Below are 23127 nucleotides of genomic sequence, written 5' to 3' on the forward strand. Positions count from 1 at the left end.
CCTGATTACAGCTAGCCAAATGGAAGTTCAATTGATAAATCTGGAATATGGCACACACTACAGGTACGTATCTCTTTATCTGAGCATCCAAAAACCGAAAAGCTCCAAAATCGGAAGGTTTTCATGGAGCATGCAAAGTCAGTCATGTCTGCGTAACATCACGAGGTTTTCTTGACGGGCGAGGGCCACCCCCACTCGACCCACATGGTGGCATGGCCCAGCACTTGGAGGCGTCAGTTGTGTATTGTATTTACTGTGCTAAATTGTTTAATTTTAGAGTGAAAATGTCAAAACGAGGTGCAGGTATATCTATGGCTAACAATAATATAAAGAAAAGGAAGCATCTGTCATTATCAATAATGCAGAAAGTAGAGTTATTCAGAAGCTTAATCGTGGTGTCGCTGTGCAGCATTGGAACTACCACTGTCTATGATTTGAAGAAACAGAAAGACAAGTTATTGAAGTTTTATGGTGACAGTGATGACCATCAACTAATGAAAAATAGGAAAATACTGCATAGGGCAAAAAATGAAGATCTTAACTGTGTGTTGATGGAGTGGATTAGACAACAAAGAAATGAACGGATGCCACTGACTGGTTTGATGGTCATGAAACAAGCTAGAAAATATCACAAACAACTGAACATTAAAGGCGAATGTCAATATTCAGAAGGTTGGCTGCAGAAAGTCAAGAAGTGTAATGGTGTGAAGTACCTGAAAATTTGTGGCGAAAAAGCTTCTGCTGACCATGAAGCAGCTGAAAATTATGTTGGTGAATTTGCCAAGCTGATATCTGACGAAAGCCTTAGTCCTGAACAAATTTACAATGCTGATGAAAACAGCTCTCTATTGGCGCTATGTCCCGAGAAAAACATTAGCAACGGCTAATGAGAGAGCACCAACAGGTTTTAAGGAAACTAAGGACAGATTAACTAGTCTTGGGTGTGTCAGTGTTGCAAGGTGAAATGGGCAGTGATTGGGAAAAGCAAACATCCGAGATGTCTTAAAGGTGTACGCAATTTGCCTGTGCATTATTATGTAAACACGAAAACATGGGTAACCAGAGAATTTTTTTCCAACTGGTTCAGTAAACACTTCATACCAGCAGCATGAGCTCATTGCAGACAAGCTGGACTGGAAGAAAAGTGTAAAATTTTATTGTTCCTGGACAACTGCTCCGCAAATTACCCTGCCGAACAGCTTGTGAAAGGTAATATTTTTGGTATTTACTTGCCCCCGAATGTGACATCAGTATTACAGCAAGTATAAAGACTATTTTTTAAACAGTATGTTTGCAGCAGTCAACAGAGAGGTAGGAATTCAAGACTTCCTGAAAGAGTTTAGTCTTAAAGATGCCATTTACACAGTTTCTAATGCTTGGAATGCTGTCGATAAAGCAACATTAACAAATGCTTGGCACAGATTCTGGCCTACAACAATGTTTCTTGTAAATGAATCTGCAGATGAAGAGTTTGAAGGCTTTCATGTCACTGAAGAGCAAAAGATGATAGCAAGCCTTGTTACTTACGCACAAAATTTATTGGACTCAAGCGTAAATAAATTACATGAAGCTGACATCAAAGAAATACTGAACATTGACAATGATATGCCTATCGTGCATTCCTTAAGCGATGGGAACATTGCTGAAATGGTTTTAAATAAAGGTTTCTGTACAGATAAGTGTGAGGATAGTAGTGATGATGATGATGATGATGATGATGATGATGATGATGATGATGATGATGATGATGATGATGAGTTAGTGATGATGAGTTGAAAAAGTCCCCACTGACGATATGGTGAAAATGTGTGATCAGTTAATTGCTGGCCTTGAATAACAGTTCATTTATCAGTGAGCAAGAGATAATGGCAATTTACTCAGCTAAAGAGAGATTGCTTAGACAGAAACCTATGTCAATGAGACAGATGACACTAGAAGAAGTCTTTAAAACTGCCACCTGCCATAGTGCTGAAGCTGTGTATGTTTGAGTTTTACCGAATGTTTTTATTGTAATTTTCTTTATGGAAATAAAATGTTGTTGAATATTTATAGTCAATGTATTTCATGAATTTGTATGTATTACTCTATAAATAAGCTTTGTACATTTAGTTAAAAATCACACAACACCAGGTTATAGTCCAACCTAGCTTTCGGAGCGACGCTCCTTCATCAGGGGATAGTCACCTGTCTTTCACCTGTCTATCACCTGATGAAGGAGCGTCGCTCCGAAAGCTAGTGTGCTTCCAGTTAAACCTGTTAGACTATAACCTGGTGTTGTGTGATTTTTAACTTTGTACACCCCAGTCCAACACTGGCATCTCCAAATCATTTGTACATTTAAGCTTTCCAGAATGTTTTTCTTGTAATGTTTTTGATGGAAATAAAATAAAATATAAGGTCGATATATTTCATTTATCAGTACACTACTCTATAAATAAAGTGTGGTAGTACTTCTAGTCTTCATTTATCCCGCTTAGTGTCAGTATTCATATGTTTTTGCTGCAGTACATTATTTATGTTTGATTGTGAGTTGCTGCCCTACACCCTACAGGGGACACTACATTAGTTCCAAAAACTGCAAAATTCCAATTTCCGCAAAGCAGCTAGTCCCGAGCATTTAGGATAAAGTGATACATACCTGTATTATCAGTTGTTATCAATATCTAATTGCTTTCATTTTAGAGAAGGAAATCTGTTGGCCTTACCCAGTGTGGCCTACATTTGACTCCAGATCTACAGTAACGTGGTTTACTTTTAACTGCCCTCTGAAATGGGAAAGTAGGGATGGGCAAAAAATTTTGGAATTGATTGTGATGTTTGTATTATAGGAGTATATAAGGAAAGTTCAATAGCTTGTGTTTCTATTTAATTTTTCACCTTCTTACTTCAACTTAATCTTTTTAACCTCACCTGAAGGTCTGACCATACAGTGCCTTTGTTAAATCAGAGAAACGATTATGATTAGAGACGTCTATGCGAAAGTGTGAAGTCTTGTTCTGTATTAATTGCAGTGCATTTCAAACAATGTAAGGATTTATTGAATATCCAAAGGCTACTCCCCTCTATATTCTGCTCATGAGCGTGTTTTGGTTTACAGAAAGAAAGTTCAACTGAAAACTTACAGGGCAGGGTCAATGAATGCAGATATTGCAAAGTGTAATTTAATTCCAGCCCAACCAAGGTTGCTTCAGATGTAAACATACACAAATTTCCAGCTGCCTGTTTGTTTGAACCACAGCCACATGCAGGGAGCCTGGGTTTTTGCAAGTTTCTACAAAATGTCAGCCTGTATCATTAAGGTAATTTGAAAGGTAAGAGCTGGAACAGTTTGAGGAAAAGGGTATGAGCATGAAGAAAGGTGACAGGGCAAGGAGTGAGGAACAAGCTTTTCACATGTTGCTGTGGACACCTTAGTGGAAGGTATAGTCAGGAAGAGAGATCTTTAATCCGCAGGAGCCAGGAAAGCATCAAGGCAAACTGTGAAGAGAGGGGAACAAAAGGCCATGCAGGAATTTGGCCTTGAGGGTGGTTCTCAAGAAATTCAATTAATAATTAAGGCTTATCATCAAGGCATCTTCAAATGCCATAATCCATAATCACATCAGGAGACTTGCACACTCTGCTCAATGTACTAAACTTGCATCACCAACAATTGACAGCCTCTACAAATTGCACCAAATATTCACCGCTTCACCTTATTTGCACACCCTGTAAGCCTTGTGCCGATATCTCACAGATGGCAAACACATTGCAGTTATTTAACCATCATTCAAACTCATTGCACCACACTCACTGGCACAATTACCTTTATTTGAGGAAAAGGTGAAACAGGACTTGAGGCAGTAGAATAAACCAGTAGGGGACATGCATGGATGGAATGCATGCTCTGACCCTTATGGAAGATACAGTGCTTGTTATTGAGCAGTCATGACTAAGTGTGTGATCAACGGGGATGCTAAAACATTGAAGGTGACAGTATGTTCATACCTAATCCTACCCCATGTATTCCATTTCCTTCTCATCCAGTAATCCTGTCTGATTTCCATGCTTCAGATGATCTTCATGTGAACCTTTTCCTTTCACCTCCCTACCTGACTACAATCCTACCATTGTGCCTTTCTCCCTTCAGCTGCTTAGGAACAGAAAACTGTTCAGACACTAGTGGAGGAAGAAGAACTGGAAGTGAAGAAGACACTAATAAGGTGCAAATCTTGACCTACTCTTGGAAAATAAGGCACAGCAGGTGACTGGGGTGTCAGTGGGGGAGCACTTTGGGGCCAGTGACCATAATTCTATTAGATTTAAAATAATGATGGAAAAGGATAGACCAGATCTAAAAGTTGAAGTTCTAAATTGGAGAAAGGACAAGTTTGACAGTATTAGGCAAGAACTTTTGAAAGCTGTTTGGGGGCAGATGCTCGCAGGTAAAGGGACAGCTGGAAAATGGAAAGCCTTCAAAATGAAATAACGAGAATCCAGAGAAAGTATATTTCTGTCAGGGTGAAAGGAAAGGCTGGTAGGTATAAGGAATGTTGGATGACGAAAGAGATCGAGGGTTTGGTTAAGAAAAAGAAGGAAGCATATGTAAGGTATAGACAGGATAGATCGAGTGAATCCTTAGAAGAGTATAAAGGAAGTAGGAGTACGGTTAAGAGGGAAATCAGGAGGGCAAAAAGGGAACATGAGATAGCTTTGGCAAATAGAGTTAAGGAAAATCCAATGAGGTTTTACAAATACATTAAGGACAAAAGGGTAACGAGGGAGAGAATAGAGCCCCTAAAAGATCAGCAAAGCAGCCTTTGTATGGAGCCGCAGAAAATGGGAAAGATACCAAATGAGTATTTTACATCAGTATTTACTGTTGAAAGGGATATGGAAGATAGAGACTATAGGGAAATAGATGGTGATATCTTGCAAAATGTCCATACTACAGAGGAGGAAGTTCTGAATGTCTTGAAATGGGTAAAGGTGAATAGATCCCCAAGACCTGACCAGGTTTACCCTAGAACTCTGTGGGAAGCTAGAGAAGTGATTGCTGGGCCTCTTGCTGAGATATTTGTATCATCGATAGTCACAGATGAAGTGCCATAAGACTGCAGGTTGGCTAACATGGTGCCACTGTTTAAGAAGGGTGGGAAGGACAAGCCAGGGAACTATAGACCAGTGAGCCTGACATCAGTGGTGGGCAAGTTGTTGGAGGGAATCCTGAGGGACAGGATGTACATGTATTTGGAAAGGCAAGGACTGATTAGGGATAGTCAACATGGCTTTGTGCATGGGAAATCATGTCTCACAAACTTGATTGAGTTTTTTGAAGAAGTAACAAAGAAGATTGATGAGGGCAGAGCAGTAGATGTGATCTATATGGACTTCAGTAAGGCGTTCGACAAGGTTCCCCATGGGAGACTGATTATTAAGGTTAGATCTCATGGAATACAGGGAGAACTCGCCATTTGGATACAGAACTGGCTCAAAGGTAGAATACAGAGGGTGGTGGTGGATGGGTTATTTTTCAAACTGGAGGCCTGTGACCAGTGGAGTGCCACAAGGATCAGTGCGGGGTCCTCTACTTTTTGTCATTTACATAAATGATTTGGATGCGAGCATAAGAAGTACAGTTAGTAAGTTTGCAGATGACACCAAAATTGGAGGTGTGGTGGACAGCGAAGAGGGTTACCTCAGATTACAACAGGATCTTGACCAGATGGGCGAATGGGCTGAGAAGTGGCAGATGGAGTTTAATTCAGATAAATGCGAGGTGCTGCATTTTGGGAAAGCAAATCTTAGCAGGACTTTTACACTTAATGGTAAGGTCCTCGGGAGTGTTGCTGAACAAAGAGACCTTGGAGTGCAGGTTCATAGATCCTTGAAAGTGGAGTTGCAGGTAGATAGGATAGTGAAGAAGGCATTTGGTATGCTTTCCTTTATTGGTCAGAGTATTGAGTACAGGAGTTGGGAGGTCATGTTATGGCTGTACAGGTCATTGGTTAGGCCACTGTTGGAATATTGTGTGCAGGTCTGGTCTCCTTTCTATTGGAAAGATGTTGTGAAACTTGAAAGGGTTCAGAAAAGATTTACAAGGATGTTGCCAGGGTTGGAGGATTTGAGCTATCGGGAGAGGCTGAACAGGCTGGGCCTGTTTTCCCTGGAGCGTTGGAGGCTGAGGGATGACCTTATAGAGGTTTACAAAATTATGAGGGGCATGGATAGGATAAATAGGCAAAGTCTTTTCCCTGAGGTCGGGGAGTCCAGAACTAGAAGGCATAGGTTTAGGGTGAGAGGGGAAAGATATAAAAGAGACCTACGGGGCAACTTTTTCACACAGAGGGTGGTACGTGTATTGAATGAGCTGCCAGAGGATGTGGTGGAGGTTGGTACAATTGCAACATTTAAAGGGTATTTGGATGGGTATATGAGTAGGAAGGGTTTGGAGGGATATGGGCCGGGTGCTGGCAGGTGGGACTAGATTGGGTTGGGGTACTTGGTCGGAATGGACGGGTTGGACTGAAGGGTCTGTTTCCATGCTGTACATCTCTATGACTCTATGACTCTAATGAGGAAGAAATATAATTACCTCAGTCTCCTATTCACCAGCTCAGATATTTATATTGCAGCTACTTCAGAAGTTGAAAGGTGGTATCTGCAAGTGACAAAACGCTGGGCATAAATTGTCTGTTGGTAGGAAAGCGGCAGCTGCCACATTGCTTGAGGCTAAGGTCGTTCATGAGTTTGTTGTTGAAAACTTGGTTAAGGCTAGATGGAGCATCCTAGAGATAAAGAATAATCAGTTTACTCAATTAATTACTTGGTGCATTGGCAGCCTTGCCAAGAAGTCTATAATCAATGCCATAGAAACATAGAGGAGGTCCAGCAGCAAACTGGCACATATCCAGAAATCAGATCACATCTTTTCCCTTTTTTTAGTGTGGAAATGGTAAGCAACTGAGATGAAAATGTCTGACATCCTGTTGCTCACAGATTCAGATCAAGAATTCCTCTCTGAACACCTCAGATGGATAAGGCCACCTGCTAAGTGTGCTTCTCTTCCTTCCTCTTTCGTTATCACCTGCTCACTATCATCTCTGTATCACTCATCCAAGGAAGCATGTGAACTATAGCACTCATATTTTACAGCAAGTGGATTGTGCAGAATTCTTAAATTCAGGACAAAGTCCTTCAGCATATCTTGCAGAGGATTCGACCAATTTTAATCACCTATAGAAATGCCCAAATACTTCCACAATTGGAACAAGTTGGTCAAAACCAGTCACCTACTAACCTGAAATTATAGAATATAGAACATAGAACATTACAGTACAGGACAGGTCCTTTGGTCACCCTGTGAAACCAATCTGAAGCCCATCTAACCCATACTATTCCATTCTCATCCATATGCCTATCCAATGACCATTTAAATACCAGTAAGGTTGGTGAGTCTACAATTGTTGCAGGTAGTTTGTTCCACGTTCCTCCTACTCTCTGAGTAAAGAAATTACTTCTGACATCCATCCTATATCTACCAACTCTCAATTTGAAGCTATGCCCCCTTGTTCTAGTCACCACCATCTGAGGAAAAAGGTTCTCTCTGTCCACCCTCTCTAACCCTAATTAAGTCACCTCTCAACCTTCTTCTCTCTAATGAAAACAGCTTCAAGTCCTTCAAATTTTCCTCATAAGACTTTCCCTCCATACCAGGCAACATCCTAATAAATCTCCTCTGAACACTTTCCAAAACTTCTACACCCTTCCACGAATGCAGTGACTAAAACTGTGTGCAATACTCCAAGTGCGGTCGCACCAAAGTTTTGTACAGCTGCAACATGACCTTGTGGTTCTGAAACTCAATCCCTCTACTAATAAAAGCTAACATCCGTATGCTTTCTTAACAGCTCAATTAACCTGGGTGGCAACTTTCAGGGATCTATGTACATGGACACCGAGGTCTCTCTGCTCATCTGCACTACCAAGAATCTTACCATTAGCCCAGTACTCTTTATTCCTGTTGGTCCTTCCAAAATGAATCACCTCACACTTTTCTGCATTAAACTCCATTTGCCACCTCTCAGCCCAGCTCTGCAGCTTATCTATGTCCCACTGGAACCTGCAACATCCTTCATCACTATCCACAACTCGACCGGCCTTAGTTTTCTCTGCAAATTTACTAACCCATCCTTCTACGCTCTCATCCAGGTCATTTATAAAAATTATAAACAGCAATGGACCCAAAACAGATCCTTGCAGTACACCACTAGTAACTGAACTCCAGGATGAACATTCCCCATTAACCACCAAACTCTGACTTTTTCCAGCTAGCCAATTTCTGATCCAAACCATTACATCGCCCTCAATCCCATGCCTCCATATTTTGTGCAGTAGCCTACTACGGGGAACCTTATCAAATGCCTTACTGAAATCCATATACACCATATGAATGGCTTTACCCTCATCCATCTGTTTGGTCACCTTCTCGAAGAGCTCAGAAGGTTTGTGAGGCATGACCTACCCTTCACAAAATTGTGTTAACTATCCTGAATCAACTTATTCCTATTGAGATGATTATAAATCCTATCTCATAGCGTTTCCCAACACTTTACCCACAACAGAAGTAAGATTCACTGGTCTATAATTATTCGGTTGTCTCTACTCCCCATCTTAAACAAGGGAACAACATTTGCTATCGATTAGATTAGATTACATTACAGTATGGAAACAGGCCCTTCGGCCCAACAAGTCCACACCGAACCGCCAAAGCGCAACTCACCCATACCCATACATTTACCCCTAACCGAACACTACGGACAATTTAGCATGGCCAATTCACCTAACCTGCACATCTTTGTGACAATGGGAGGAAACCGGAGCACCCGGAGGAAACCCACGCAGACACGGGGAGAACGTGCAAACTCCACACAGAGAGTCGCCTGAGGCGGGAATTGAACCCGGGTCTCTGGCGCTGTGAGGCAGCAGTGCTAACCACTGTGCCACCGTGCCGCCCACCGTGCCGCCCACTATCTTCCAGTCTTCTAGTACAATTCCTATATACAATGACTGCATAAAGATCAAAGCCAAAGTCTCAGCAATCTCCTCCCTGGCTTTCCAAAGAATTCTAAGATAAATCCCATTCGGCTCAGGGAATTTATCTATTTTCACACTTTCCAGAATTTCTAACACCTCCTCCTTGTGAACCTCAATCCCATCTAGTTTAGTAGCCTGTTTCTCAGTGTTCTCCTCAACAACATTTTCTTTTTGCAGTGTGAATACTGATGAAAAATATTCATCTAGCACTTCCCCTATCTCCTCTGACTCCACGCACAACTTCCCACTACCATCCTTGATTGGCCCTAATCTTAATCTCATCATTCTTTTGTCCCTTATATACCTAGAGAATGTTTTAGGGTTTTCCCTGATCCTATCTGTCAACAACTTCTTATGTCCTCTCCTCACTTATCTGAGCTCTCTTTAGGCCTTTCCTGGCTATCTTGTAACTCTCAATCACCCTAACTGAGTCTTCACATCTCATCCTAACATAAGCCTTCTTCCTCTTGACAAGAAATTCAACTTCCTTAGTAAACCACGGCTCCTGTACTTGATAACTTTCTCTCTGTCTAACAGGTACATACTTATCAAGGACACACAGTAGCTGTTCCTTGAATAAACTCCACATTTCTATTGTGCCCATCCCCTGCAGTTTCCTTCCCCATCCTATACATCCTAAATCTTGTCTAATCATATTGTAATTGCCTTTCCCCAGCTATAGCTCTTGCCCTCTGGTGTATATCTATCCTTTTCCATTGCTGAAGTAAACATAACTGAATTGCGGTCACTATCACCAAAGTGCTCCCCACCTCCTAATCTAACAACTGGCCGGGTTCATTACCCAGCACCAAATCTAATGTGGCCTCACCCCCTGTTGGCCTGTCTACATACTGTGTCAGAAACCCTCCTGCACACAATGGACAAAAACTGACCCATCTAAAGTATTTGAACTATAGTATTCCCAGTCAACATTTGGGAAGTTGATGTCCCCCATAACAACTACCCTGTCACTTTCGCTCCTATCAAGTATTATCTTTGCCAACCTTTCCTCTAAATCTCTGCAACTATTCAGAGGCCTATAGAAAACTCACAACAGAGACCTCTCCTTTCCTGCTTCTAATCTCAGCCCATGCTAACTCAATTGATGAGACCTCAAACATCTTTTCTGCAGCTGTAATACTGTCTTTGACTAACAAAGCCACACCCCCACTTCTTTTACCATTTTCTTGTTCTTACTGAAACATCTAAATCCTGGAACCTGCAAAAACCATTTCTGTCCCTGCTTTACCCATGTCTCTGAAATGGCCACAGGTATCAACCAATGCTGCAAATTCACCCACCTTATTTCGGATGCTCCCGGCATTGCAATAGACACACTTCAAACCAACTTCTTGCTTGCCGGTGCCCTCTTGCAACACTGAAACCTTATTTTGGACCTCCCTACTCTCAATCTCCTCTGTACTCGAACTACAATTTAGGTTCCTATCCCCCTGCTGAATTAGTTTAAACCAACCCGAAGAGCATTAGCAAATTTCCTCCCCAGGATATTGGTACCTCTCTGGTTCAAGTGAAGTGCATCCTGTTTGTATAGGTCCCACCTACCCCAGAAAGAGTCCTAATTATCCAGGAATCCAAAACCCTCCCTCCTGCACCATCCCAGTAGTCATGTGTTCAACTCCTCTCTCTCCCTATTCCTCACTTTGCTCTCATGTGGCACTGGCAACAAATCAGAGGTAACAACTCTGTTTGTCCTAGTTCTAAGCTTCCACCCTAGCTCCCTGAATTTCTGCCTAAAATCCCCATCTCTCTTCCTTCTTGTGTCATTGGTGTCTATGTGGACCATGACTTGGGGCTGCTCTCCCTCCCCACAAGGATTCTGAAAACACAATCAGAGACATCACAAACCCTGGTGTCTGGGAAGCAAATTACCAACCGTGAGTTTCTTTTGTTCCCACAGTTGATGATTCTTTTAAATAACACAGGCAATGGAAGGGAGGGAACCATATGGTTGTTCATTCTCTCAGGCAGGAGAATACTGCAGACAACGAAGTGAAAGGCAGAGGCCCAACAGATGGGTGCCATTATCATCTTGGCAATTACTCGCTAAATGCATGATGCCAGGTATTTGACAGAGAGCCCCTTCTCTTTTCTCCTTGAGTACTATTTCACACTGTGATAAGATATGAGGCAAAATTTTTCCATCCTTAGAGGTGGTGGGGCAGGTAGCAGGAATGGCAAGTAACAGTGCAGGCTGGCACCACAAAGAAATACACCCCCATCTCGCCACTTGAACAATGAAGTTCTCAGAGATGAGCTTCCTGATCCACCACCAAATTAATGGCCTCTTAACCGCTTCCCATCAACCAATTATCTGCAATCTGGCTACCAAGATAAGTGGCTACTTTCCTGACAAAAAGACCAGTGCGGTCTACCTGATGGGCTCGGGGAATTGGAGGCAAGGTTGAGGTGCATGGATTGGCCACTGAAAATCAACCGCCTGCCTTGCTACCAACCATTCCAATCCCATTATTATCCCATGATCACCAATCTTTGATCCTTCAAAAAATGCACCTTTCTCTCTGGTCTTTGTGATTGAGCAGCCTAGGCCTCTATTGGCATTTCCCTTAGTGTAATGGCTACAATTCTGATTAGTCAGCAACTTGGGAGGGGTGTGACATCAGTAACAAGGGACCTGATAAGGAAAGAAACCTACTGGACAGCATTTAAGTGCCTGATTAGTGCTTGATTTGGTGGCATTTCTGGCAGGGGCCAGAAATTTTGTCACATCTGAAGACCTCCTCCTCCACATTTAATGCAGAGACTCTGTGCTTTGGGGTGGAGTGACCATAATATGGTAAAATTCTTCCCTAAGATGAAGAGTGACCTCATTGATTTGAAAACTAAGATCATGAATCTCACTAAAAGAATTTATGATAGTATGAGGCATGAGCTAGCTCTGATAAATTGGAGAATGTTGCTAACAGGGAAGATGGTGGATAGACGATGGTAAACATTTAAATAGAGCATGGAGAAATCGTAACAATTTTTCCATTCAAGTTTTGTACAAAAATTAAATGGAAAAGGAGGCTCAAACGTGACTATCAAAGTAAATTAAGAATAGCATTAGATCCAAGGAAGGTGCATACAAATTGCCCAAAAAGGCAGCCAATTTGAGGACTGGGTACAGTTTAGACTTCAGCAAAGAACAATAAGATTGGTTAAGAGGAGAAAAATAGAGTATGAGAGTAAATTTGCCAAGTGCACACAAACTGGTTGTAAAAGTTTCTATAGGCATGTGAAATAAAAATAGGTTAGTGAAGGCAAATGTAGGTCCCTTATAATTAAAAACAGTGGAAGCAATAATTGGGAATAAATAAATGGCAGACTAGTTAAATACATATTAAAGGCTAACAAATGGTCAGGATCTAATAATCTACATCCCAGAGTCATTAAGGAAGCGACCCAATGGATACACTTGTGGTCATCTTTCAAAATTCAATATACTTTGAAACAGTTCCTATGAATTGAAGGATAATTAATGTAACTCCACTATTTAAAAAAAGAGATAGAGAGAAAGCAGGGAATTATAAACTGGTTAGCCTGACATTAGTAGAGACAAAAATGTTAAAGTCCATTACAAAAGATTTAATAACAGAGCATTTGGAAGACAGGAACAGGATCAGATAGGGTCAGCATGGATTTATGAAAAATAAATCATGCTAGACAAATCTACTTGAATTTTCCTGGCATGCAAGTAGTACAGTTAATGAGGGGAAGCCAATGAATATGGTTTACTTGTACTTTCACAAGACTTTCAATAAGGTCCCACATAAGCGATTAGAGAATAAAAATCAAGAAGAAAGGACTGGGGTAGTGTACTGATATGGATGGTAAACTGCTGGCAGGCAGGAAGTAAAAAGTTGGAAGAACGGGTCATTTTCTGAGTGGAAGGCAATGACTGGTGAAATATCACAGAGATCAGCATCATAGAGTCATAGAGTCATACAACAGCGTAACAAATACTTCAGTCCATCAAATCCATGCTAATCATAATCCCAAACTAAACTGGTCTCACCTGCCTGCCCTTGGCCCATTTCCTTCCCATATCCATCACTTCCTGTGGAAAATTATTCCAAACATGAACTATTCAATGTAAAAACATTGCATCTTGTCCTTTTTAAATCTTTCTCCTCTCACCTTAAAAATATGCCCCCAGTATTGAAATCCCCCAACCCATGGAAAAGCCTTTTGCCATTAACCTTATCTATACCCCTCATGATTTTATAAATCTCTGTAAACCTCTTAATCTCCTAGGCTTCAGTGAAAGAAGTCCCAGCTCCTCCTAATAACTCAACACCCCATTCCTGGCAATATCCTAGTAAATCTCTTCTGAATCCTCTCTAGCTTCTTCCTATAAAAGCCAGAACTGGACACAGTACTCAAAAAGAGGCCTTACCAACATAACGTCCCAATGTAACAACCTCAACATAACATCCCAATTCATTTGCTCAAAGATCTATGCAATGAAGATAAGCATGCTAAATGTCTTCTTAGCCTCCCTGTCTACCTGTGTCACAAATTTCAAATGAATATGTACCTGAACCTCTAGGTGTCTCTGTTCTACAGCACTACCCAAGGCTTGAACCCCAGCTAATTACAATATATAGTGTCACAGTATCATAGAGTCTGACAACACAGAGACGGGCCGTTTGGCCCAGTTTGGTCTGTGCTGACCAAAATGTCCATCCACGATAACTCCATTTCCCTGCACTTGACCCATATCCTTCTAAACCTTTCCTACCCATTATGCCCGAAACATCGATTCTCCTGCTCCTTGGATGCTGCCTGGCCTGCTGTGTTTTTCCAGCACCGCATTTTTCAACTCTGGTCTCCAGCATCTGCAGTCCTCACTTTTCTCCTTTTACCCATGTATTTGCCCAAATATCTTTTAATGTTGTTCATGCCACTGGAGCTCATTCCATAAAGGTACACTCTCTGTGTAAAAATGTTGCCCCTCAGGTTCCCTTTTATTCTTTCCCCTCTTAACTTAAACTGATGCCTTCTAGTCTTTGATTCCCCAACCCTGTGAAAAAGACTGAGTGCATTCACCCTATCCATGTGTCTTATGATCTTATACACTTCTATAAGATACCCCTCAGTCTTCTATGCACTAAAGAAAAAAGTCCTAGCTTGTCCAATGTCTTCCTACAACTCAGACCATTGAATCCTGGCAACCTTCTTGTAAATTCCTTCTTCACTCTTTCCAGTTTAATAACATCCTTCATATAGCATGGTGACCAAAATTAAACACAATTTTCTAAGTGCAGCCTCACCAACATTCTGTACAACTTCAACATAACTTCCCAATTTCTATACTCAATGCCCTGTCTGATGAAGACCAGTCTGCCCTGTATATCTGTGACTCCATTTTAAGAAAACCGTGCAACTGAACTCCAAGGTCCCTCTGTTCCATTACAGTCCTTAAGGCCCTACCATTCACTATGAAATCCCACCTTGTATGGACTTTCCAAAATACAATACCTCACACTTATCTATATTAACTTCCATTTGTCATTTCTCAGCCCACTTCCCCAGCTGATCAAGGTCCTGCTGCAATTTCTGATATCTTTCCTCACTGTCAATGATACATTACAATGTCATCTGCAAACTTACTAATCATTCTCATCATTGACGTAGATAACAAACAGCAATCGGCCCATCACCAACCTCTGAGGCACACCACTAGTCACAGGCCTCCAGCCCAACAAGCATCCTTCCACTATTACCTTCTGCTTTTTAAGATCAAGCCAATTGTGTATTCAATTTGTCAGCTCATCCTGGATTCCATGCAATCTAAACTTTCAGAACAGCCGACCATGTGGAACCTTATCAAAGGCCTTACTGAAATCTATGTAGACTCCATTTACTGCCCTGCCCTCATCATCCTTCCTGTTCACTTCATAAAAGAGCTCTAACAAACTTGTCAGGCATGATCTCCTAAGCGCAAAGCCATGATGACTACTCCTAATCAAATCCTGTCTTTCCAAATGCATGTATATCTTATCCCTCAGAATCTTCTCAAGTAACTTACCCAGCACAGATGTTAAGCTTACTGGTTTTTTGTTCCCAGGTTTTTCTTTGCAGTCCTTATTAAATAAGGACACAACATGCACTACCCTGCAGTCTTCTGGGACCTCACCAATGGCTAACAATGATGCAAATATATCAGCCAGAGCCCTCACAATTTCTTCTCTATCCTCTGGTCACGGTCAGGAGATTCATCCACCGTCATACATTCTAATACATCCAATACCTCCTCTACTGTGATACCTTGGACTAACCCCAAGACATCACCGCTAACTTCCCCAAGCTCCTCAGTCTTCATGTCTTTCTCCACGGTAAACACAGAGGAGATATATTCATTGAGGATCTTACCTATCTCCTGCGTCCACACATACATGTCCACTTTGGTCCTTGAGGGGTCCTATACTCTCTCTATTTATTCTTTTTCCTTTAATATACTTAAAATATCTGTTTGGATTCACTCTAATCTTCTCAGTCAAAGCTATCTCGTGCCCCCTTTTGCCCTCCTGATTTCCTTTTCTGTTAATTCTGTATCCCCTATATACTTGCATTGTGTCCCTTGATCCCAGCTGCCAGTACCTCCTTCATATTTCTGGTCAAAGCCTCAGTACCTCTTGTCATCCAGGATTTCTTACTCCTGCAAACCTTGCCCTTCACCCTCACTGGAACATATAGACCTTGAACTCTACCTATCACATTTTTAAAGGCCCACTTGCTGGAGGTCCCGTTGCCTGCAAACAAACTACTCCAATCAACCCTTGTAAGCTCCTGTCTAATTCCATCAAAATTTGTCTTGCCCATCCCACCCACCCCCCACCCCCAATTTAGAACCTGTCAACCTGTTTTGTCCCTCTCCATGACTATTTTAACATTAATAGAACTATGTTCACTGGTCCCAAAGTATTCCCCCACTGACACGGCAATCACCATTAGTATATATTAATGGTTTGGATGAGGAAACTAAATGTTATATGACATTACCAACCCAAAGAAACCTAAACATATAAATAGAAAGCAGGACTTAACAGCAGTGCTTCGCCTGAGGCCCACTGAAGATGTCACCTAGTAGGGTGACAAAATGTCTAGAAATGAACCTTCCAGCTCAGTGAGCAAACCTACATCCAGAACCTCAACCTGAGCTACAAATCTTCTCAAAACTCGCTAAATGTAATATCTCCAGTTTGGCAAAAGACTCAAAACTGAGTGGGAGCGTGAACAGTGAGGAAGATGCAAAGATGTTTTAGCATAATTTGGACAAGATGAGTGAGTGGGCAAAAAAATGGCAAACTGAAGTGTAATGTGAATAAATGTGAGGTTATCTGCTGTGCGAACAAGTACAGGAAGGCATATTACTACCTAAATGGCAATAGTTTGGAAAAAAAGGGATGCAACAAGACCTGCCTGCCTTCTACATCAGTTGCTGAAAGTAAGCAGGAAGGGATAGTAGACAGTGAAGAAGGCACCTTCAAACCAAGAGTATTTGATTACAGGAGCAGTGTTGTCCTTCTTCAATTGTACAGGAACAGGGAGATCTTGGTGACACCAGACCAAGTGTGCAGTTTTGATCTCTTTGTCAAAGGAAGGTGGTTCTGACTGTGAAGGGACTGCAATGAAGGCTTATCAGACTGATTTCTGGGATAGCAGGACTAATGTGTGATGAGTGACTGAATTGATTAAGACTACATTTATTGGAGTTTAGCAGAATGGGGGGGGGGGGATCTGATAGAAACTTCTAAAACTCTAACAAGCTTAGATAGGGTAAATGCAGGAAAGATGTTCTTGATGTCCAGGAGTCCAGATTCAGGGGTCCAGCATACAGTGTATGCCATTTAGGACTGAGATGAGGATAATTTCTTTCATCCAGAGTGTGGTGAGCCTGTAAAATTCTTTGTCACAGGAGATGATTTTGAGGCTAAAATATTTAATTTTTTCAAGAAAGAGTTAGATATCATTCTTGAGGCTAAAGGGTATGGGTCAAAAGCAGAAGTAAGGTACAGAGTTAAATTGAATTGTCATATTGAATGGTGGAGCAGAGTCTGAATGGCCTACTCCTGCTCCTATTTTCTACATTTCAATGTAGAGAGCACTAAATCCAGCCTGACGTTTTATTGAGCCAGCGATTTTGTCTCATGCAATATTTTAAATGTGGTCAACAAGTCTTGTTCTGTTGTTGCTCACAGGAGATTATGTTCTGTTTTCTTATCTTGTTAATAAAATACTTTCCTCTCACCATAGCTGCGGTGACACATTTTTTTAGTGTCATGCATTTATTTTAGTATAAAATGAATTTGATACACTACAGGCACACATGCTTCATATGCATATTTGTTCAACAAACATTTATCAATATTCAGTGCAAAATTTTGCTTTTTTTCCCTGTCAACTGATAACAACTTCCAGTGTTTCCATAGTGCTGATGTGTGGCATTTCACTAGTGCAATGCACCTGTCAAACAGACACACAGAAATGGAAGGAAGTAAAGGATGCAAGAGGACTCACACTTTCTGACTACTTTATGAACAAATACACTGTTCATGATTTGACAACTAAGAGTAGTGAAAATAAGGAACATGGCCACCTGGTTAGGCAATGACACACTGATTGGAGGTTTGATATCTGGATGTGGGAGAAACAGATAGTTATCCATAGGGCCAATTAAGGAGAGATTACTAGAGTGGAAAGAGATTGTGGGGTTGGTAAGCATTGGTCAGATGGGCTGAATCACCCTGTTTCCTCCCCACTCACTGATTCTCAGTGATTTATCCAGTTGCTGCTCCAGTCATGTTAGAGTAAAGTACAGAACTCTCTGATTGTGCCAGGGCTCTCTTCCAATCTGTGGAGGTGGTGGGGTTGGACTGGGTGGACAAAATCAGAAATCATGCAACACCAGGTTATAGTCCAACAGGTTTATTTGAAATCACAAGCTTCGGAATGTAGCCCGTTCATCAGGTATTGTGAGAGGAAACCACACAAAACACAGCATTTACTGGCAGAGAGATCAAAAGATTATACAAATAGTGTAAGTGGAGTGTCAAATAATAAGTCTCTGCAGATGACTAAGAGTATTAGACAATGTGAATAACAACCAAACAGATGATCTATAATCCAATTAACTGAAGCAGAGAGATAATCACAAAAAATTTAAAATGAGGTGGTGCTGGAGACAAACTAAATGACTGGAATAACATGGAACTAAAACAAAAGCTGCTGGGAAAGCCCAACAGGGGTCTGGCAGCATCTGTGAAGAAAATCCAGACAAAGCGTCACCGGATCCGAAACTTCCTTTTTGATTTTTCTTCACAGATGACGCCAGACCCGCTGAGCAACCCCACCCCAACAACCCCTACCCATGCCCCTACTCCTGATTTACAGCAGCTGTAGTTTTTTCGGTTTTTATTTGACTGGAATAACATGAGAGTTATAAGCATACCGAGGGACTAACCAATGTAATAAGTAATCCAAAACTGTACAAGCTAATGAAGGTAGAGAGATCATAACAATTTATCAAGGTGATGGTGTCAAAACAGAACAGTAAAGAAGATTTTACAGATACAGAACAGGGTTGTGAGGTCACATGTAGTGAGACATGAACCCAAGATCATAATTGAGGTTGCCTTCATGGGTATGGAATGTAGCTATCAGTTTCTGCTCGGTGAGTCTGCATTGCTGTGTATCTCGAAGGCTACCTTGGAGGACACTTATCCGAAGATCGGATGCCGAATGTCCTTGGCTGCTGAAGTGTTTCCTGACTGGGAGGGAATGTTCCTATTTGGCGATTGTTGCACCATATCCATTCATCCATTGTTGTGGTATCTGTATGGTCTCACCAATATACCATGCCTCGGGGCATCATTGCCTGCAATGTTTAAGATATGATGTGGAGGAACCAGTGTTGGACTGGGGTCAACAAAGTTAAAAATCACACAACACCAGGTTATAGTCCAACAGGTTTATTTGGAAGCACAAGCTTTTGGAGCGCTGCTCCTTCATCGGGTAGCTGACAGTGCTCAGAAAGCTAGTGCTTCCAAGTAAACCTGTTGGACTATAACCTTGTGTTGTGTGATTTTTAACTGTGTTTAAGATTGACAACATTGGCCAAGTTGTATGGGTGCCATGTATCTGGTCGGTGGTGTTCTCATGTGTGATGGTAGTATCCGTGTCAATGATCTGACATGTCTCGCAGAGGTTGGCATGGCAGGGTTGTGTGGTGTTCTCATCAATATTGTCTGAAGGCTGGGTAGTTTGCTGCGAACAGTGGCATGTTTAAGGTTTGATGGTTGTTTAAAGATGAGAAGTGGAGGTGTAGGGATGATCTTGTTGAGATGACATTGGTTCACTTGCTCCTACTCATTCAATGCTCGCAAACTAATTACTCTGCATGGAAAAATAAAAATCTTAAGAACTGTGAATACTGGAAATCAGAAATTGAAACAGAAATTGCTGGAAAAGCTCAGCAGATCTAGCAGCATGTGGAGAGAAATCACAGTTAACATTTCAGGTCCAGTGACCCTTCCTCAGAACTAGGTAATCCTTCCTCAGAACCCTGCATGGCCTCTGCATCTCTTCTTCACCCAGTTGGAGCAATTAGCCACCTTTACCACAACTGTACGAGCATTAATAACTGTGCCAGAACTTTCATCTCACTTAATCCCTCCCTTTCTCTCATTTCAGGAGAAAATAGTCCACAGTAGAGCAACAAGAGTAACGATGGGTGGTCGTCTGCCCAACATTGAGATCTTCATACCCTACAAGGAGAAAAAGCTGACCAATCATCTGGTTGACAGTACCAAGGGCTCTGGACTGATCTCAGAGGTTACCTTTGACTTAGTATGCCTGGACCCTCTGAGTGAAGGGTGTCTCCCATGACTTGAGTAAGGACTATTTCCCTTAGACTTTGAGATATGGCTATTTGGTTGTTATGTTGTGATTGTAACAAGGTCAGCCAGGTGAACCTCATAGAATATGACTTCCCCGATTGGGGTTGTTAATCTGGCTTACAAATAAGAATAGGAGTGTCAGACATCCTATCATTCAGAGAGCTGGTGCTGATGAAGCTGGATCAGTGTCAAGGACTCTCCATGTGTAAATAAAGGGTGACTTGGTGATTGGATGCCAGCCTCTATAGAATTACTTCGATGGCAACAAGAGTAGGATTAATAATGTAACCATGCAAAAGCACCTACTAGCTGAAGCTCAACTGGACTTCAAACATGCACTACAACTGGCTTTACCATTGGGAAATGCAGCAAGCGAGCATATGATTTGCTGCGTAGTCTGATGGGAGTGAACACCTTTGACAGTCTGACTGACCTTGGGAACAACTACCTGAATGAAAGCGATTGCATAGCAACATTCAGGATGTTTCCTGAACAGAGCTACTCTAGGCTAGCCCAAAATAAAACCAAATCCTGGCCAAATGGTTAAAATTTTCCTCAGGATCCAGGTCGGTGAGCCATGTAGTTGCTGCCGGTATGTGGACTCAGGACAGTAAAAGAGGCCAACTACACATAAATTGAGTAAGCGAACTCATAGGCTGGTATCCAGTGGTGTGTACACCCTGGACAGTCCACCGACATCTGGTTTGGAACAGTTAAATTGCTTAGCAACAATCAAATCAAAACCAAAATAAATTCCTGCTTAAATGGTCACCTGCTTCTAATGGAGGTTGATATAACTTCAGTTCCACTCTCATATGATGTTCAGTTAGCACTGATTGTAGTAAAAGACTCAGGCCCAAGCTCAATAGAGCAAAATTGATTGAGAAAGATTCACCTAGATTGGCTCAACACTTTTTGATTAGAAAATGGCTGACTGAGTGAAGTCCTAATTACATTCCCGGATGTTTTTCAGAAATGTCTAAGAACTATCAAAGGAGCTAAGGCTACCTTGTATGTTGACAGGTTAAATCAGATCTTCCCAGATCTGGGAGGAGGGAGGGGTAAAATGCCAATGCCAAACACAAGATTCTGATAAGATAGAGAGAAAGAGAGAGAGAGATACTTGACTTCAGGTGTCGAAGTTTAGTGTAGGAACCACGGGAATGGCCCTGTGTGGTTAGGACTCATGGTCGATGCGAGGTCAGGTGTAGTGACATATGAAGTTTGGGTAGGTGCAACAGTCCTGAACAAGCACGTGGACCATATGAAAGCTGCTAACTCACTAACTCACTAAGCCTCAACAGCCTTTGCGACTTTTCTGGAACTTTTCTGGTTCTCCTACAATGTCAAGTGTTGAAGATACTTGGAATTTAAGATAGATATGGTGGATGCTACCACGTCAACCCCTTTGCCACCTTTTCAGCATTCATGCTCGTGTCCTGAGCTCGGGGCTGGTCTGCTTCTATCTGTCTTTATTGTTTCTCTCTTCTCTCCTTTTACTTCTTTCTTTTCTCTCTCTTACTATTGTTCTTTTTGTTGCCTTCTCGGTGCCATCAGTCCCTTTCCCAGGGGGACAGCAGCAATGGGAGCACTTCCTTCCTTTGCAGCAGGTTCCTTTGCTGAAATGAAGTTTAAAAGTTTACAAATCAAGTTTACAATTTCAACAACAACTTTCATGACTTGAAAAATGTTTATAAGTTTACTTGCTAATGCTTGCTGGCAGGTTATACAGTTGACAAAACAGAGGAATCGGGATCATTTCTGCAAAATGTAACATTTGCACCAAATCTGGCTGGTGGTGCACCATCAGTTGGCATGGAAGCCAATTTCTTGATCGGAATGTTTTTCTCAAGTAGAATTTCTTATAGGTATCCTGCCCCTTGTTCTCTCTTCGAGGGGCAACAGGAATGAGAAGATTGTCTTTAGTTGTTATGCTCTCAAAAACCATGTGCTCAAAAACAATCAGCTGGGCTGTGTCAATCATTTCGATGGATTCATTAATCTAGTCAGTTGGACCAGACCAAACCCTCTCAAAATATGTTAAGAAGATAGCCTAGACCCGAACTTTTTCTTATTTTAAAGGTAAGCATAAGATGTTGCATTCCAGCTGCAATTCAGCTGATCAAACTGCAGGTCATTCTCCTATACCACATTTTTCGTTAATGTGAATTCGCTCTAACATGATTAACAAATTGGGGACACTGTTTTTAAAGTGCGCACTTTTAAAGCATTTATTGGTTAAAATGCGATTCCAGCCCCATTAGTTTAAATAGTGCTGTTATTACATGATTTTCTTATAGCATGGGAGTGCACGAGAATGGAACTATTGCGTTATAGCAGAACTGACTGTAACAGATTTGAAACAAAACACACATTATTCATACAATACAGTTAAAATAACAAAAGAAAGAAGAAATTGTATTAACTTAACACTGCGGGAAAACTGAATAGAATAATGCATTGCTTTTACCACTAAATATCAACTGTTTCCATGTGGTAATATCCCATGGTCACGCTGCAGATCAGCATCTAGATAGACACCTTTGGAACAACCAAAATGTTACTGCTGCTTTCAAATGTGAAGGCACAGGAAGTCACTCTGTGGTCATGATTTGTTTTAATGCTTCTGGTCATCTTGCCGTGCAAGATATTGGATGTGTAATTTAGCAACATTCCTCATAATTTTTCTTAATCCTATTAGATAAGCAGCTGAAGGAGAAAAATTGCAAGTCCACAGAGAACAGGCAGAGAAGCAGGATGGGCTGAGCTGCCCTTGCAGAGAGTATGCATTGATAAGAGGGGCTTAATAGACTCCTACATTTCTAGTTTTGAACTATATTGGCTTCACACATCCATTCCCAGTGTAGGTACAAACAAAGTACTGCAGATGCTGGAAATCTGTAACAAAACCAGAAGTGGCTGGAGAAACTCAGCAAGTCTGGCAGCATCTATGCAGAGAAAGCAGAGTCAATGTTTTGGGTGAGTGTTTTCAATGTCTGGATCATACGTGCTGATGTCAAGATACTTGTTTATAAGGTAGACATCCTTTGGAATCTTCTATATGGCTCCAAAACGTTGACTACATGTAAATACCACCTCAAGGAGCTTGAGAAATATTATCAAAGCAGTT

General features: G+C 41.5%; 1 protein-coding gene across 1 annotated transcript in view; it reads left to right on the plus strand.

The window, feature by feature from the left end:
* The first annotated feature begins 1121 nt into the window (after positions 1-1121).
* The window catches only part of fzd6 (frizzled class receptor 6), an 84617-nt gene continuing 62611 nt past the window's right edge, over positions 1122-23127 (plus strand). Inside the window, exons 1-2 of the mRNA XM_087986301.1 lie at positions 1122-1209; positions 19792-19991. The gene's annotated coding sequence lies outside the window, so the exon portion shown is untranslated. The remainder of the gene's footprint in view (positions 1210-19791; positions 19992-23127) is intronic.

The sequence above is a fragment of the Chiloscyllium plagiosum genome, unplaced genomic scaffold (assembly GCF_037043375.1).
Source record: "Chiloscyllium plagiosum isolate Xiang-an unplaced genomic scaffold, Cpla_swu_hap1 HiC_scaffold_4, whole genome shotgun sequence".
Classification (NCBI taxonomy): Eukaryota; Metazoa; Chordata; class Chondrichthyes; order Orectolobiformes; family Hemiscylliidae; genus Chiloscyllium; species Chiloscyllium plagiosum.